A 14,209-nucleotide genomic window follows, 5' to 3' on the forward strand; every position below is an offset into this window, starting at 1 on the left:
TGAGATTGATTTTAGAGTTTCAATTTCTGTTGATTTGCTGAAGATCGTCCACGTACTTCCTCTTTAGGGTGTGTGTGTTGTTTTCGTGGTGATTGCATCTACAAGATCGCGAGCGCTACACCGTTTCAGGTGACTTTGTACCGTGAAAGATTGGGCAAATTATTTGCGCGTTCGATATTTCTGTCGACGGTTGCATCAAGTGGTATCAAAGCAAGGTTGATCACGGTACAATTTTTTTCCTACTATTTGATTCAATTGTTTGAAAGATGGTGAACTCGCAGCATGAGAAATCTGATCATGAGGAAGGCGACGAACTTCCGGAGGATCTGGAGATAAGTGATGATTTGCGTATCCATCTGATGTCGATCAAGGGAGCCAACAAGAAGCTTGAGACAAGGGTTGAGGAATTGTCTGCAAATATTGTAGGCGTCGAGGACAGGTGGAACGAGCGTCTGACTGCTAGCGACCGACAGCGCACTAATAGTCTACAGGTGGTGACCGAGAGTCTTAATCGGCTCACTGCAGCAGTTCAGCGCCTTCAGGCGAGAGATGTGGCACCTCGACAGTCCCGCTCACCACGACGATGTCGTGACCGTGACAACGATGATGGTGGTGATTTTTCTGAGGATTCCGATGCCCGTGGAGGCTTACCTCACCGACCACGGCATGATGCTGGGGCTCACCGCCATGCTGGGCGGGGCCGTGACTATGGCGGCAATGGTGCCCACGAGGATGATGGTTTGGGTCGAATCAAGATAACCATACCTGAATTCTCTGGACGTTGTGCTGACACGGAGAAATATTTGGAGTGGGAGATGCGAGTAAATCAGATTTTTGACGGTCACAACTACTCCGAAGAGAAGAAGGTTCGTGTTGCATCAATGGAATTTACAGAGTACGCTCTTGTATGGTGGGATAATAAGAACCGTAATCACGAGCGACCAGCGACATGGGCTGACATGAAGCGAATCATGAAGGAACATTTTGTGCCTGCTTACTACACTCGCCAGCTTCATAGTAGATTGCGTCGTCTGGTGCAAGGTACGAAATCAGTTGATGAGTACTATAAGGAGATGCAAGTTTTGATGATCCGTACAGCTGTGCGTGAGTCTGCGGAGGCGACCATGGTACGTTTCTTTGAGGGGTTGGAAGAAAAGATTCGTGACCATGTTGATTTAATGTAATATAATGATATTCATGAATTACTTCATCAAGCGGAGCGTGCTGAACGTTGGGTATTGGAGAAGCAAGTTTCAGAGAATCGTCCGACTTACAATAGTGGGCGACGTGGTTCTTCTCCTATTGAGGGTGGGTTTAGTGCTAAACCGACTCCTTATAAGTCGGGAAGCATTGAACAGAGCAAAGTGGCGGCTGCGCCAAAGGAGGTTTCTCATGTTTCATCTAATGCGTCTTCATCTCATCATCATAATATTATTTGCCACAAGTGTGGAGGACGTGGACACATGAAGCATGAATGTTTCAATCAACGAAGGGTTCTACTTGTTGATGCGGAATATAATTCAGAATCTGAAGATGAGACGCCTAAGTTAGAGGATGGAATTGAAAGAGGTCATGGTGATACCATACTATGTTATCCTCAAGATGATCCTGATATGAAGAGTTTGCTAGCACATAAGGTCCAGCGAGATGACAAGACCATTGTTGAACAAGGACATCGGCGGAGTATTTTTCAAACTGCATGTACCATCAAAGGAGAAGTGTGCAAACTGATAATTGATGGCAGCAGTGCTAGCAACATGATTAGCAAAGATGTGGTGGAGTCACTTTCTTTGCCAACTTGGGAGCACCCAAAACCATACTATATGAAGTGGATCAATGATGTGGGCAAAGTGAAGGTTACTCACAGGGTGAAGGTCCCTTTTTCTGTTGATGGCTATGTGGATAAAGTGGAATGCGACGTTATGCCACTGCATGTTTGTCATTTTATTTTGGGGCGTCCGTGGCAGCATGATGTTAACGCTCTTCATCATGGGCGAACAAATAGATACACTTTTATGCATAAGGGTGAATTCTACGCTACTCATTCAAAAGATGCAAAGGATATAAAGTGTACCGTGAAAGTATTCAAGAAAAAGACCGCTAAACACGGATCAAAACCGAGGACGGTTTCTTCTCAAGGGAAGGAGGATGATGCGACCCCCTATGTCGTCGCTAAGGATCATTTATAAAAGCAATCAAGGAAGAAATGGCAAATATGGCGTGCCTGCACTACGTCAGCGAGTTAGGACAACGAGAAGTCTGAAGAAAATGCCGACATTGCGTCCAGTGTGTGCAACAGAAGGTCGATGTGAGAGAATTCCTACGGGCACTGACTACGATGCAAGTCCGTCTGCAATACATTCACGTACATGTGTTTTCAATCAGGATGAAATGATTGTGCGAGGTAATGCACGGCGAAGTCAATACCAGCATAATTACAAGGGAAGGCACCGTGAAGATTGGAAAGAGGCATGCGTGTCTAGTCAATAGTTTTGGCATCTTGTGATCAGCTTGCCGTATTTTTATATTAGTTAATTAGCGATTTGTTTAGATTGGAGAGAGAAAGAGTCCGTGTCTATTTTTCTTGTTAGTCTGGTTTTGTAACAAACTTAGGAATCGAGTCAGACCTGGTCACGTACGTGCCTGCGAGCACTATTTTAAAGGCCAAGGTTGGCCTTGTACGGGGGTTAGTTTTTTTTGGCTATTTTCCATCCAGGGATAGATCGGCAAGTCGGGGTATCTTCGATCCGCCGCAGAATATTTGTTGATAGCTTTTGAGGCTTTGTGATTCTGGTTTGAGATTGATTCTAGAGTTTCAATTTCTGTTGATCTGCTGAAGATCGTCCATGTACTTCCTCTTTAGGGTGTGCGTGTTGTTTTCGTGGTGATTGCATCTACAAGATCGCGAGCGCCACACCGTTTCAGGTGACTTTGTACCGTGAAAGATTGGGCAAATTATTCGCGCGTTCGATATTTCTGTTGACGGTTGCATCACCTTTGCAAGTGTGCTGAGAATCATGCTTTGGTCTGTTGAAGTAGGGTACCCAAATCCATGCACTGGTATAGAAACGTGGGTTTGACGATGATATAATTGTCGCCACTGCTCTCATTGACATGTATTGTAAGTTAGGTTCCTTGAAGCATGTCAGGAAACTCTTCAATGGTGTCTGTGTCAAGGATTTGTTCATCATTGGTATATCGCAGAATGAGAAGCTCTTTGAGTGTTTTGGTGAATATTGAAGTGTGGTGTCAAGCCAGATAGAATTACTATTTGGAGCTTTATCTACTGGTAGCTTGGTAGATCAGGTTAATGAAGGATTGGGTATAATTTCCCTGTTTAATCCCAATTACATTGTCATTCCTGGCCTGCAGCACTATGCATATGTGACTGACATGTTAAGCATGCGGGATTGTTTAGACAGGCAGTAGATTTAGTCGAGAACAAGTTGCAGAAGTGCAATACTGCAGCCCTCCTCAATATTCTTGACGCTTGCATAATTCACGGGGATTTCAAGTTGGCAGAGTCAAACGCCAAAAAATATGTGGAAACTGAAGCCTCGGTACACACTACCATACACTGTCCTGGCTTAAACATATGGTGTGAGATGTAAGTGGGAAAGATGGCCAGGACGAGGAGGCCAATGGAAGCTCTAAAAATGAGATTCATGTGTTTACATATGAACAAATCTTACATCATGAAAGCGAAACTAACTCGTATGCAGTTTTAGATCTACTAGCTAAACATGGCCCGGCGGCACGCCGCATACCTGACTTAAATTGAAAGCTCGTGTTACCAGTTACCAAGGTCAAAGACTTCTACTAAGTAGGAGCCGTTTGCAAAATCGAAAGGTTAACTTGTTCCTCTTGCTGGCTTTCTCAGCGGCCTTTATTGGAAGTGCATATGTTTGAATCTTTCTGTAACAGCAACATACTCGTAGGGATTATTAAGCGCAAGAAGAACAAGCATGAATGGTATGAGCAAACTTCTTCGTAGAAATGGACTTATGGCTATGATTGTGTTAATAACGATAAAGACATTCTGATCATTGCAGCCAAAATGACAGATAGTTAGCAACTTGTCTTCTTCATCTATTGCTGGTGAATTTTATTTTATATTTGTAGCAACACTAGTAATTTTTTTGAGCTTTCCCTGCGCTGAGTACACATTATGGTTATCATGCTTCTGCTTATGTACACCGATTAGTCCAGTATTCATCTTAAATATCCTATGCTGTTTCCATTTTAATCACTTGAATTTAACAATGTAATTTATTCTGAAATGTACTCCCTCCGTTCCCAAATATAAGTCTTTTTAGACATTTCAAATGAACTACAACATACGAATGTATGTAAACATATTTTAGAGTGTAGATTCACTTATTTTCCTCCGTATGTAGTCACTTGTTGAAATCTCTAGAAAGACTTATATTCCCTCCGTTCGGAATTACTTGTCTCGAAAATGGATGTATCTAGAAGTAAAATACATCTAGATACATTCATTTATGCGACAAGTAATTCCGAACGGAGGGAGTATTTAGAAACAGAGGGACTATTAGTTTTCAGAACTGTTTGCTCAATCTGTTAGGGTTCTAATTATAGATATTTGTCTGTTACAGAGCCTGGTGTTGATCCTTTTGCTCAATGGACAGAAATACGCAGATTAGGGTTGATTATCAAGAAAAGAACAGACATGGGAATAAAAGCACGCTGCAAAAGTTGGTGCTTTGCCAAGGCAATCATTTCCTATTATCAACATATGCGCATCATGCACTACTTTTTTTATTTACCTTTACATTAGCAAATCAAGTTTCTTATATAACGCTTTCTAAAAAACCTGTGCGGTTAAATACAGCTTGCTGTCACAGCTGTGCCCATCACAGGAACTAAAGCGGATCTGCCTACAAAGATCTAAAATCAAGATCTTGCGAATCTTCAGTCATAAATAAGGTTGTGCACCCCACATGATTTTTTTTATCATGGAGTAGGGAAAATAAATGCTTGGGAAATGTATCAAACTATACTTTCCGGAAATTTTTAGAAAGTTTGAAAAGGAGAAAGACAACCTATATCTTTAATGGACTGTGCTAACGACCAGTCGACTGGTCGTTAGCGACAGATCCGCACGACCGTAACCCAGCTTCCTCTCCCGACCCACACGCACGATTTCACCGATTTTTCTTCTTCTCTCGAAAACCGTATACGGCAATAGTAAATCGCTAGTGGTTTTTCCGGTTTTTTGGCTACACAATATGATAAGAAAATAAAACTGCTGGAAAGGGGACTTGAACCCAAGTCTATTCATTAGAGTTTGAGCCCAATAACCAACTAAGCCACCCTTAGTTGTTGTCTATCAAATATAAATAAGGTTATTTTAACCTTTCTTTTTTTGTCATATCAGCGATAATAACTGTTTTTGCTTGGTAACTTTGGCATGACCAGCGTGATAACTGTGACTTAAGCAACATGATAACTATACTATGATAAGCCTGATAACTATAATATGAGAAGGTTAATGACTATACGATGAGAAGCACGATAACGTTAGCATGGGGTAGTGGTAACTTCACACTGGGGTATGTTTCGACAACAAAAAGTTATCGGGAAATGTTTCAGTAACGTTTTTCACATGGGTAAAGAGTTATCAAATGTGTTGTATGTAAGTTACCGGTTGTCTGGTGCGTAAATTACCATGCTATTTGCACTAGGTTATCAGGGCATATTTCTAGAACTTTTCGCCCAAGGTGAAAAGTTATCAATGCGTTTATATGTAAGTTATCAGGTTAATTGTACGTAAGTTATCATCTTATTTACACAGAAAGCTACCGGGGGTATATTTTAACAATTTGTTCACCTCAGATGGTAAAAAAAGTGGTATTTTATTTGAACTTGTCAGGAGCCAAGTAGTGGGTGAGTTGGCTAGTAGGTTAAGATCTCAATATTGAACTCTTGAGTTCAATTATCAGCTTTATCATGATTTCTTAGGCTATAAAACTACAAGGTCGAAACTACAATATGGAAACTACTAGCATCAAGATTTGTTTTCAACATCTTTTTCTTTCAAAATTATCAGGCCTGCGATGTGTGAGTTATCAAGCTATTCGCACAAAAAATAACCAAGGGGTATTGCATCAACGTGCCTCCCTCCACCCGGTCGCCAAATTTATCAAGACCTATGCACATAAGTTATCAGGTCAGCTATGTGTGAGTTACCGTGATAGAAAGAAGAATTTTTATAAATCACTTTGGGTGAGCGGGGCCTTCAAGCGGCCTCAATACGCCGGGGTTGTAAATGACATACATATATTCACATGAAAGTTATCGGAGTATATTTCATCACCTCTATTGGCCAAAAAGTTATCAAGACCGGGTTGCGTAAGTTATCAGGTCTCCGATGTATGAGTTATCATGCTATTCACATCAAAAAGTTTCTGGGGGATGCTTCATCAACACCCATCCCTACACCAAAGTTATCAAGACTAAGTTATATAAGTTATCAGATCTGTGATATACGAGTTATCAGGTCTATGATGTGTGAGTTACCATGCTGTTCACACAAAAAGTTACCGAGTGGATGTTTCATCAACTCCCCCTCACCCCCACCCCCGCACGAAAATTAATAGGGTGTTATCAACTTGAGACTCATGAAACTAGATATCATGATGATTGTACGTGAGTTATTGGAGAAATCCAAAGAAAAAGAACAAGAATTTTTTTTCATTTCTTTTCTCATATACTCCCTCCGTTTCAAAATAGATGACCCAACTTTGTATTAACTTTAGTATAAAGCTGGGTCATCTATTTCGGAATGGAGGGAGTAGTAGTAAAAAGGTACACTCATTGTCTTTTGATAGAGAACAATCCAGAGTACTTCCGATGATGATTTCAAGAAAACTTGTGCCAACCAAATCGTAACACATGCCGTGTCTCTGGTGGCTGTCAGCACCAGGATTCTACCATTAGGTCGCTGGTTCGACTCCTGGATATCTCGCTAACCACCGGTCGACTGGTCATTAGATTTTTCGATCTTTAATTGCTTACCGTATCAGTATAGTAGAAATCATGCATATTCTACAGCTGTGCCATCCTGCTGCTCTTGCTATCAAGGTATATAAATAAAGTTTTCTTTGCCCAGATTTGTGCTAATTGAAAAGATTAGGAGGTCATAAATCTAACAAAAATTCATCGGCGACGCCAATAGGTATAAAAATCGATGGTTGTCATGATCTGATAGTTATGATTCTTCTCAGGTTAGCATATGATTCGGTTGTAGGAAGATTGTGACCCCAAGATCTGTATCACTATCAATCTCAAATCTTACTCTTCGTATTGAACTATCGGTTGAAGCGGTCCCCTGGGATCTACTAGATGAATTGGAAGGTTGGGATTTTGGCAACCTTGTGTGAATGATGCCATCTCTGAAGGGGATACAAGTGCGGATGGTGATATCAGAATATGTGTCTTAGTATCGATGAACAAAATATGTTTATAAATTATGAAATATAGTGTGAATGGTTAATCCATGATTCAGATATTCGTATTTCTTTCTGCTCTGTATATTCATGCCTGCTGCTGGTATTCGTGTCTTTTTTGGAATAACCACTCATCTATGTTTTTAAAATGGCTATGGTGTGAATATAATTTTTCTATAATCCAGCCGCGTTTGATCCGTTTCCACCATTGTCACCATCTTATTTTCGTGTTTCTGATGGTGAAATATTCAACTGAGTTATCCACTCTCTAGCTGTATGTGCTTTATGGAGCACCTTTGGGGCCAGCCTGGAGTTAGAAACCACCATTACCACTATCAATTGCTTGTGTAATCTAAACCATTTATTATATGCATTTATAATTTTAGATGCTTGGGCAGTGCACATAAGATGCAACAGAAAACAAGTTGCTAAATTTGTGGTGGCTTATAATGGCCCACTTGCCTATACAGGATCTCAAGTTTCTATTGCAGTCAGCTTTGTAGCCAGATTTATTCTATTGATTTCTTTCACCCATTTAGTTTGTTAGTTCATGCTGCATGATGTATATTTGGTTGTACATGAGTATTTTCAGTATTTTAATTATGCAATTTTCTTCTGCTCTGGTGCTGTTACTTAGAACTGATCTTAGTTTCTACTAGCAGATAATTATCATTTTTAAAATTATTTGGGGGGATCCTAACAAAGAAATAAACTCGGCATTACAAACTTATCTAACTCTCCTTAGATTGTGTACTGTAAGATTAAGCTGATTAATACTTTATGATTGAGCTAATGAATAATTTTCATTATTTTTTCACAGTGCCAGAAAGACGGTCTTGGAAACCTCAGCTTGCAATGGGTGATGTTGCTGGTGGATCACATGTGTATCCTGCCTATCCGCCTGGAGCAACAGTGGCTGCAGCTCCTGGCATCACTCCTGCCGGTTCACAGACAACGCCACCATTCCATGCAAATCCATCTTCGCACAGTGCTCAGAACCGGCTTATGTACGAGCAATCACAGCAGTATCAGCAGCAGCTCCAGCAACTGCACCAGAGGCGGCTCCAGCAGTTCTGGGCCGAACAATGGTCAGAGATCGAGCAGGCCACTGACATCAAGAAGCACCCCATGCAACTCAAAAGGATAAGGAAAATCATGAAGGCCGATGAAGGCGTTCACATGATCTCGGCAGAAGCTGAGCTGATGCAAAGTTTCATGTCCAAGATTGCCGTGTTTGAGGGAAAGGGAGGGGCTTGGCTTTCTTCACACGTACGCCGCGCATCAGTGGCAGGGCAATGGGCGCCAGCCGGAGAGCAAGACGACCGTGGTGCTAGCTACGAAACTTCCTAACGCCCGCCCCGCCCTGCCCTGCCCTGCACACTACACGTCGACGCGGACCTACTGGCCCGAGTGTGAACAGCCCTAAAGCACGCTAGCTAGTAGTACTTCAAATCAATCGCCTGCATGCCTCCTTTTTCTTTCCGTCCTCGTGAAATAAATTGCATAAAACCATCACTTTGAGGACTAGGTTTACGAAAAACACTAGGATACAGAATCGTTGCAGAAAGCACTACGTCTAGCGTAATTGTTTTGCAAAAACCACTGATCGGCATATCGGGCCGTGTTAAGTAGGGGTGGGCACTTTTGAACCGAAAACCGAAAAACCGAACCGAACCGAACCGAACCATATTAACCAATTTATCTATTTATTCGGTGATTCGATTTTTTGTTCGGTGGGAAATTTTAAGGTTGTTCGGTGTTTGGTTTTTGTTTGGTTTCCAGTGCCAAAAACCGAATACACCGAAAAAACCGATATGTACGATACCCCATGCAATACCTTTTTTCGAAAGTTCAGCGGGGGCACGTCCTCTGGCAAATACTTGTTGGTTGTGGCAGATGTCAGGCCAGCCGCTAGATGAGTTTCTAATCTCACAATCTAACTAGTACTCCTATGTAACGCCATACTAGCATGGCTAACTGAATCTGTTTAGATTATTTTACTATTGTTTGCATGCAACGTAGTCAATGGCCGTATTCTTCTAGCAAGTACTTATTAAGATTTCTATCCATGCAATATCGCGCAGGAGTATGTATGCATGCCCGGCGCTTGCTTATGGAAGTAACTAGCAATTAGTGTATCAATTAGTGCGTGAGTTGCTTAGTTTACACGCATGACACATATTCTTCCGTACATAATACATGTAACGCTCCATGTGATTTTACACTTAGTTATGTTCACTAGTTTGCTTGACCGAATAAAGCACTGACTGATGTTAAAGTTGCTAGCTCTTGTGATATATACTGATGAGTGCATGTATTTTGGTTTTTCGGTTAACCGAATAAACCGAACCGGTATATTATGGTTAATATGGTTCGGTTTCTAAATATTGTGTGATTAATTCGGTTTCCATTTCTTCAGAACCGAAATTATAAAACACCGAATAAACCGAACCGTATTAACCATATAAACCGAATGCCCAGCCCTAGTGTTAAGTGAGTTTATGACAGGTCGGGCCTGTTTTTCGCCTATGTGGCACTCCAGGCCGTCCCGACAACCGGCAGACGGCGTTAGACGGCCGCCGTTCGGTCCTAGCAGTCAAAAGCGCGAGCCGTTACTCCTTCTCCACTCTGCTCGCTCGCTCTCTTCTCGCCCTCGCTCTGTTCTTGGTCGCCGCATCCGTCGCCGCAGCGCCGCGCCGCCGCCGCATCGCATGGTGTCGTGGAGTGATGGGTCGGATAGCAGCGAGCACACTAGGGAGTACATGAGCTCAGCTTCCGACGACGGCGCCATTAAGGTCAGTTCTCAGAGTTAGGGTTAGGGTTTGATATTTGGGGATTTCTCGAACGAGCTTCTTTTCAAACAATGGACCAAATCTCTGTCATTCTTTTGCACTCCAGGTTCCTGCTAGCACCGAAGACTCAGATTTCGAGGGCCCTGAGACAGATATGTATGTTTTGTGCCATGGACACACGAAGGCAGCAGAAAGGTGTGTTGCCTTTGAAGGGATTCACACTGGCAGGAGGTTTCTTTGTTGTGCAGAGAAGGTATGGTTCGAACTTAACTATGACAGATCTGTCATTTGTTTGCACTGGCAGGCGTGTATATTTGGGGAAGTTGTTGATTAACTTAACAGATCTGTCATTTGTTTGCTATGGACATGTAATGTGGCACTCCATTAGGCATTGTATTATATTGTGAAGTCTGGACAGTGGATTCATTAATTGTTTACTCTGCCAGCATTGTTTAGTCTGGTTCTGTCAATATTGTTTAGTTAGGTCATTTTGTTAACTCTACCAGGTTAGCTTATTTTAACAGAGAAGATGCATGGGTTAGTACACCAGCATTGTTTTAGTCTGGATCTGGCAACATTGTTTAGTTAGGTCATTTTGTTAACTCTGTCATGTTAGCTTATTTTAGAGCAGAAGATTCATGGGTTAGCACACCAGCATTGTTTGTTATAAGAGTACTCTTTATTATAAAGTAATCTAGCCTATCATTGTAAGCAAGTCACTATTATGTAAATCTTTATGTTAATATTGTTTTTTCAGGAAGGTAAAAACTATGGACTAGTAGAGTGGATTGATCCATCTTGGCCCAATACCCTTGAGAATGCACTGTCCAAGTTATGGCCTATGTATGAACAAACTAAGATAGACAGGACTGAGGAATGTCTGATGCATTCATTTGCTGTTCATGACGTGACACAAGAGAAGAAGAAACTCCAAACAGCCTATGAGAAGTTGGTTGAAGATGTCAATGCACTTATGGATGCCCAGGAGCAGAGGGCAGTGATACAAAGGAAAGATGCTGAAACCACCAAGTTGCAGGAGAAGTATGACACTGTGAAGAACATAGCGGCTGCTCAGGCTACTGTCATTAGGAACATGAAGTTGAAGCTAGCTGAAGAGAGGAAGAATTTGCAGATCCACATTGATGAGCTCAAGAAGACAGTTAAAGAGAGCAATGTGAAGCTGGATGGGATCAAGGCCATCATAAATGGATAAGAAGTGCAAGAGAAAGAATGGGCAATATCATTTGGCATTTGCTGACCTTTTGCAGGGTATGGTTTGGCATTTGCTGTAATGATAGTAGTTTAAATTCTATTAACTATGAGTACTCCTGAACTATGGATATGTAATCTTAAGTAAGATGTTTACATTTGAACTAGTGCTGAATGTGGTGGCATTTGAACTAGTGGTGAATGTCAAGCTATGGTTATGTATGGATTTGAACTAGTGTTGAATTTGTTGGTATTTAGAGCTGGTTAATGTTATCCTAAGTAAGATGTTTGCAATTGATGATTTTCGCTTTTTGTCGATGCTGAGGCATCAAGTAGGGTCAAGTGATGCTTTTGGCTTTTTGTCGACGCCGAGGCATCAATTAGGGTCAAATTTGGGGTTTTGGCTTTTTATCGATGCTGAGGCATCAAGTAGGGTCAAGTGATGGTTTTTAGCTTTTTGTTGACTCCGAGGCATCAAGTAGGGTCAAGTGATGGTTTTTGGCTTTTTGTCGATGCCGAGGCTCAAGTAGAGTCAAGTTTCGGTTTTTGGCTTTTTGTCACGCCGAGGCATCAAGTAGGGTCAAGTTTGGGTTTTTGGCTTTTTGTCGACGCCGAGGCATCAAGTAGGGTCAAGTGATGCTTTTGGCTTTTTGTCGATGCCGATGCATCAATTAGGGTCAAGTTTGGGGTTTTGGCTTTTTGTCGACGCCGAGGCATCAAGTAGGGTCAAGTGATGGTTTTTGGCTTTTTGTCGACGCCGAGGCATCAAGTAGGGTCAAGTTTGGGTTTTTGGCTTTTTGTCAACGCCGAGGCATCAAGTAGGGTCAAGTGATGCTTTTGGTTTTTTTCGACGCCAGGCATCAATTAGGGTCAAGTTTGGGTTTTTGGCTTTTTGTCGACGCCGAGGCATCGAGTAGGGTCAAGTGATGCTTTTGGCTTTTTCTCGACGCTGAGGCATCAATTAGGGTCAAGTTTGGGTTTTTGGCTTTTTGTCGACCCCGAGGCATCAAGTAGGGTCAAGTGATGGTTTTTCGGCTTTTTGTCGACGCCGAGGCATCAAGAGTATCACAGTATCATGACTATCACATCATCATGACTATCACAGCATCAAGAGTATGACAGCATCAAGAGTATCATAGGATGAAGAGTACACCATCACCATCATCACAAGAGTATCACAGTACTACTAGACTGCCATAGTTTGACACAAATTGATCATAACAGTTGATCATCACAAGACTACTAGAATTCCAAAGTTTGACAGAAGGATCATAACTGGAGTAGCAGAACAGTACCAACACAACATAGTTTCACAACACAACCAAAATGCCATAGTTTGATACAACATCAAGACAACCAAATCACCATCATCACCATTCTACACCAGAGGCAGTCAAGTAATCCTTCATTCTGTTGCTGGGCTTCCTGACTCTCTGGGAACCATCACTTGGTGTGGAGGCTTGAAAGCTAACCTTGGTCCCTTTGCAGGAGCTGATGAAGATCTGGTTGCTGGTGCCTTACCCTTGGGAGCAGCTGGTGCCTTACTCTTGGGAGCAGATGATGAAGATTTACTTCCTGGTGCCTTACCCTTGGGAGCAGCTAGAGCAGCTGGCTACCTCCTAGGTGGAGCAGCAGCAGATGTTGCCCTCCTTGCTGGAGCTGGACTGGCAGCAGATGTTGCCCTCCTTGATGATCCACCAGCAGTGGCAGCAGTAGAGGCTGCAGTCCTTGCTGGAGCTGGATTGGCAGCGGCAGAGGCTGCAGTCCTTGCTGGTGCTGGTGTACTTCTACTATCAGGTGGGTAAGAGCTGGTGCTTGGCTGCAATGAAACAAGTAGTTTAATGTTAGTAAGTAACAAAGTAACAACAAATTTAGTCTTTCTCATAGCAGAGTGTTTAGCTGATGTTTGTTCTTTCTCATAGCAAGTGCAGGCTTAAGAGCATCATGGCAATTGGTGTACCTATGGCCCACCTTATTACAATTGGACCAGGTAATTGAGGCCATCCTTGAAGTGTCTTTGGGGGCTGGCTTCTTAAATTGGCCCTTTCTCCTCTTAGTCTGTGCTCTGCCCCTGTGTTCTTTGAAAACAGGAGCCTCAATGTCCAAACTTTCTGTCCTTGGCCACATGTCAGGGCCAGGTACATGATATATTATAGGACCGTAAGCTGCCAGGTACATAGGTTTTTTGAAGAAATAATCAACAAAGTCCTCTGGCTGAAGCTTAGCCTTGTGTATAGCAGAAACAACATGATTGCAAGGAACTGATGTCATATCCCACTTCTTACACCCACAAGTCCTATGTGCTAGGTTGACAGCATATGTTCTCTCCCCACCAGTAACTTGGTAAAGGTTGGGGCCAGCCATTAATGATTGGCAGTTTCTAGACCACTTCTTTGCTTCCTCCAATTTCTCTGCATATGTTGGACAAATCTCCCATCTGACAGTCTGAGTATTGGTTCTATTTGTATTAAACTTGACCATTAACTTTGTTCTAATTCCATCAACCATGGTCCTTATTGGCTTAGCCCTGGCATCTAGAACCCACTTGTTGAAAACCTCACTTAAGTTGTTAACTACTAAATCTGTTTTGCAATTTGTGTCCATGTCATGTCTGGCCCAAGTGTGCTTTGGGATTTTACTAAGCCAAGCCCATGCTGCCTCACACTCTCTCTTCAACTCATTCATTGCAACATTATAACCATGTTCAGTGTATGAGTAACTTGCTTCATCCATGTATTT

General features: G+C 42.2%; 1 pseudogene; it reads left to right on the forward strand.

Annotated features, from left to right (window-relative positions):
• The first annotated feature begins 266 nt into the window (after positions 1–266).
• The window catches only part of LOC123158356 (uncharacterized), a 101,979-nt pseudogene continuing 88,036 nt past the window's right edge, over positions 267–14,209 (forward strand).

The sequence above is a fragment of the Triticum aestivum genome, chromosome 7B (assembly GCF_018294505.1).
Source record: "Triticum aestivum cultivar Chinese Spring chromosome 7B, IWGSC CS RefSeq v2.1, whole genome shotgun sequence".
NCBI lineage: Eukaryota > Viridiplantae > Streptophyta > Magnoliopsida > Poales > Poaceae > Triticum > Triticum aestivum.